The following is a 5,721-nucleotide window of genomic DNA, read 5'->3' as shown; positions in this document are numbered from 1 at the left end:
TGTCTCCCCTGACGCCAGTTCCTCGAATATGGATGACTATTCGTGTATTAAGTGGTCCTGTTGTTCAAACACAACCATTTCGTGCTCTCTCAATAGCCAGGGATACTTCATAATTAGAGATTGCTGAAGAATTCTGGAAGATTATAACTAGAACAAGCATTTCTATTACTTTTTCCGAGTTTCAAAATTCAGGTAAAATGGCAAAAAAAATTTTTGCGTGTTTTCAGTCACAGCTTGTGCAATTAGACTATTAATTCTCTATGATTGAGCTAAAATGTGCACTTGCGTCTTGTAAGACAAAGACTGCTGCAGGTCTAGATTCCATTACATATAGTGTGTTGCAAAACATGGGACCTAATGGCCGATTGGCACTTTTGCAGTTACTGAATGACTTGTGGAAAAAGGAGTATGTCCCTGACTCTTGGAAAACAGCACGTGTGATACCTATATTGAAGCCTGGTAAAACTCCTTTATCTCTTGAGTCTTTTCGTCCTGTGAGCCTGACGAGCTGTCTGTGCAAGGTCATGGAGAAAATGATTGACACTAGGCTGCAATGGTGGTGTGAGCAAACAGAAGTACTTCCAGATCACATGACAGGATTTAGAAGGCGGCGATGCACCATGGATGCAATTTTGGATATCGTCACTTATGTTGAACATGAACGAGCTAAGGGAAATGTCACAATAGCGTTTTTTTTAGACATTAAGCGAGCCTTCGACACAGTCAGTCATGCTCATATATTGTGTGGTCTGCTAGAACTGGGAGTCTCTGGAAGGACGCTACGGTGCATATCCAACTTCTTGAATGGCAGATCAATATTTATTCAAACAAGCGAAGGAAACAGTTCCTCTCATAATCTTATTCAAGGAGTCCCACAAGGCAGTGTCTTAAGCTCGTTTCTCTTTAATTGTGTAATGGCGGATTTACCACGGAGACTTCCACCTGCATTACACTACTCTATATATGCGGATGATGCTTGTATTTGGGCCTCTGGTTCATGTGCTAGCCTTGTTCAATCAACTTTGCAGGACGGCCTAAACATTGTGGACAAATTCTTAAAAGAAAGAGGAATGGAGCTGTCTTACAGTAAGACGGCTGTGCTACCATTTACCAGAGGATGCCTAAAAGACTTTCAGCTGTGCCTTAAGGGGCAACGTTTAGACATGGTAAAACAACACAAATTTCTGGGGGTTATACTAGACAGACAACTTTCTTGGATTGCTCACATTAAAGCACTCGACGAACAAATAAACTCAACAATAAATGTTCTTCGCCGCATAGCAGGCACGACATGGGGAGGGTCGGTTTCTTCTCTACTGAAAGTGCATAATGCACTTATAAAGCAAAAAATAGCTTATTCTTCACCTGTTCTGCATGGAATCTCCCATTCATCTGAAGAGCGACTTCAACGGTTAATAGCTAGGAGCCTTAGAGTATGCTTAGGTGTTCCCCGAGCAACCTCAAGTTCCTTAGTAATTGCAGAGGCACGTAATCCTCCATTCCCAATTATGAGGACGGTTGAAACCTGTCGACACTACTTTCGCGTTTCAGTGCAGCACAAAAGGCACCCACTAGCAATTACACTTATTGAGAGAGCCAGGGCGAACATCAATACTGTGATTCAGGTGCAAAAAATCTACTACCACACAACGAATTTTGGATCTCACATATTTCCTACCCTCCATGGTGACTTGTCGCCCCAAAAATTGAACTTTCGGTTGACGGAATTATTCGCAAACGAGACATGTTTATGCTAGCAGCGCAACAACTGGTGCTGTACCAGATATACTTTCGCTACCCTGGATATATTCAAGCGTATACAGACGGTTCTTGTCAAACAAATTCTTCTACAGCTGCCTTTGTCATTCCAGAATGGAACAAAATACAGACGTTTAAACTTTCTCACACGACACATCAACTACAGCAGAGCTTTTTGCTATATTGTCTGTGTTACGATACATAAATTCAACGCAAAAAGGGAACCAATGGGTCATCCTCTGTGACTCACAAGCAGCTTTGTCGTCACTTCGTGGTGGCATCAGCAATTCCCAAAACATGGCGTTAGTTTATGAGACACTAAAGGAACTCACAAAAGCAAGTGAAAAAACTCGCACAATAATGTTCCAATGGATACCTGGGCACTGCAATATCCCTGGGAATGTTGCAACAGACATGGCTGCTAGACAAGCGCATATTAATACCGACACACACGGTCTCCCTCTAACGCAAGGAGAATTGCGACACATACTAAGACAGATCTCAGTCCGTGGTTGCAAAGCGGCATGGTTTGATCAGAACTCGAAATCTTCAGATTTATTTCACATTTACCCTGCACTTCAATTCAAAATCCCGTCCACATTAAATAGAACCAGAGCCTTCGAAACACTCATTCACCGTCTGCGGCTCGGTACCGCGTACACAAAACATTTTCTACAAAAAATATCAAGAGCTGACAGTCCGGAATGTACTTGTGGCCACGCAGATGAGGATCTGCAGCATCTTCTGTTAGAATGTCCGCGACACGATACACATAGACAACGTTTAGCACGTTATTTAGAGACATTAGACCGCAGGCTCTTCAGCCTCAGGAAGATAATAGGTCCTTGGCCAACATATTCGTTGCAAAGACGAGCGTTAATGGCCCTCCAAAGATTTCTAGAAGCGAGCAATACACTCGGAAACAATTGAAAAGAGTGTTTATCTGTGATAAACTCACTCTATGGTCAATTCGACACCTGGGTTGATGTAGTTACCTTTGAATCGAATCCATGCTATCTTATGTGCCGTGATTTTAGTAAAATTACGTGACCGGACTTTGTGATTACTTTAGTGCAGCTATGTGACTGAACTTTGTGTGCCCTTTTTCTGAGTGGACTTTCAGTTTCAGTGTGACATTAGCATACTTATGTGACAGGATTTTGTGTTTAACTTAATGCGCCTTTGTGAACTGAACTTTGTGTTGCTGTGTTTCTGAGTTGACTTTCAGTATTAGTGTGGTATTAGTGCACTTATGTGACTGGACTTTGTGTTATTGTGATTTGGAGTTGACATTTAATTTTAATGCGTGTAGGTTCATTCTTTTTTTTTCTTTCATACCTCTATGTGAAAAGGAGTAGCCGGCGCCAATTAAAGGCGCCAACATCTCCTAAATACCATATAATAAAAACATCCACAGAAATCTACTTCAGATTCCTACGCTGCAGTAGTCAGCACTCGGTCAACCCATGAGTACGAAAAAAGTTCGTGCAAGGCCGAAATAATGATTGCTCATTACAAAGGCATGCATTGGTTTTACAGTTACTTCAAGTCCATGTTGTGTTGACAGACAGCGGTGCCTATATTTTGTTATGATTATACTATTTAAATATACTGATAATTGGTAAGAAGGGTGTTGTTGCTGACGTCGTCGGGCAATGAGGACCGCGGCCAAAAATTTTACTCAATGCAAAATTCTTCTAAATTAGGAGGAATGATGTTCATTACAGCCTCGATAAAGCCACACATTTGTATTCCAAGAATAATTTCATAAGAGTGATAATCACCTCGTCGTCGCCTCTACAGCGGAAGAAAATGAACATAAATACCACACGCCATCTGCCTCCACGCTATTAGTTTATTAGTTTGTCTTCAATTGCGAAAACCTTATTTTCGGCACCAGCTTACAACAGGACTGCAGAATTGTTCCGAAACCCTAATGAAGGAAGCGTGTAACGGCTGCTGAAGAATTAATAAAGAATCAACCTGTCACCTGAGAACAAAATATTTGTGCGTTTTATTTCGTTTTATGGTATTACACAGATTTCACTGTACATCTGCATAGAAAGGCTTAATGTTTATGCGCCGCTTTTTTCACTTTTTTTCTTTTTTCCACCTTTGGAATATTGGCCTTAATGTAAAGATTTCAAGGATTGGAGGCTGTCGGTAAGAAGTTTGCAGAAACCATGGGTGGAGCAACGGGTGGAGACGCTGCAAGTGTTTAGTTATGAAGATTTTGTGTAAAACTTGGAGATGTGCTTCGCATGGCTATACTTTTTAAATAGGGAGTGGAGAATAGAAATCAAACGGATGCTTGTACACGCGGTTCTAATTAATAAGCAGATTTAGCATAGGATTATGGTAATTTGCGTAGCTGCAGGCAAAATGGCTTTGGGCCCGATACAAGCATGTCCTCTGGGAGGCTATAAGTAGAGCGTTGGGCCTCACCTACTCACAGCTCATCATCATCAGCATCACCAACAACAACAGTTCCTTGTGCCATCTGATGTTATTTAGACGAAGCACGAAATAAAGCATGCCATCTGGCAGAAGCGCGGAGCATCAAAGTACCTGAAATAGTCTTCAGGCCTACAAAAAAGCAAAAAAAAAAAGCGCTAGACGAGCTGGTCTTGTCGTTGGATTTTTTGGCAAGTTTTCGCTTGACGAGAGCTCGTATTCTATCCTTAAAGGGTTAACACCAGACGAACACTTCGCGCTAGTGTCTTTCTGTGACATCAGTATGGCTCGATCTTCATCAAGCGTGACAATTGTGGGTACAACATGGATTTGCTTAATATTGGTGCTTCTGGCTTCAAACTACCTTTCAGATTCCAACTACAATCTCAATGACGCTTATGTTTTGACCAGAATCTATTGTGTATTGACATTTATTCCTCTTTATCTTCAAATTTCTTCAATTCGTTGGTGTTGGGAACATTTCAAACCAAGTAATTAATTGAGCGTTTCAAAATATTACTGCTGGTGAAGGCCATATACTAACTATCGTATAAATCTAGCTGCACGCATAATTCAAAGTTTCGTGGTACATTTATACGCTCGAAATGGTGCGATCAAATAAATAAATTGTGATAACAAAATTTTTGCGGCCTGTAATCAATGTCAGGAGGCGAGCACACAGGGTGACTGAACCAAAAAGAACAGTAAAAGAAGCTGCAAAGGGCTTTCTCAACGCATCTTTCTCAACGGAGAAAAATCTGCGTCCTACCCAAGACTGCCTCAAAGGCTGCTCGATTGCCGTTTGCACCTTTCCGTCTAATAATCTTAGCACAAAACTTCGAACTAGTGACTTTGCGTACGTCTAACTAAACCTGTCAATATGAATATGGTGGAGCCAAGAATTAGATATCATTACAATTCAAGATGACAATTTACAGAATATATTCACATTACCACATTATTACTGTCACATCAAATCAAACAAAAATAAAGATGCTTCTTGGGATCTGTACGCCCGTACATTAGGTGAGCGCCCTGAAGTTGTGCTTGGGTCAGTCGCGATTGGCCTTCAATGTGGCAACGGGTGGACGACTGCTCCAATGGGTTGGAAACACGTGGATTTCTTTTAGAGCGCGCGCAAGGAATGTGGATCAGTGTCTGTAGCATCGCGGCGACGGCTTCGTTGGCGCTGTTTAACGACAGAGGGCGTCATCGGCGTCTCCTCTTCCGCCCCCTTCGCGCAGCAGCAGCGCCGGGGATCCATTATTACCTAACCGGAGCCAAGCGCGGACGGTGGTCGTTTGCGGCGCGTCTTCGAGCCATTCGGGCCGTTTTCTTGACCATTTCCACGGGGCTCGCGCTTCCGAAAGCCGCGGGGAGCTACAAATCGGGAGGCGCGCACGGGGCGTTTTGTTCGTGGCTGCTCGCCCGAGAGCCTTCGGTCTGTAATCTTCGCTCAAGGCTGCTTACGAGCCGTCTTCGCTTCTGCGGCGACAAGCTACGCGTTCG

This window comes from Dermacentor silvarum, chromosome 6 (genome assembly GCF_013339745.2).
Source record: "Dermacentor silvarum isolate Dsil-2018 chromosome 6, BIME_Dsil_1.4, whole genome shotgun sequence".
NCBI lineage: Eukaryota > Metazoa > Arthropoda > Arachnida > Ixodida > Ixodidae > Dermacentor > Dermacentor silvarum.
Note: the sequence above shows the minus strand (reverse complement) of the source record.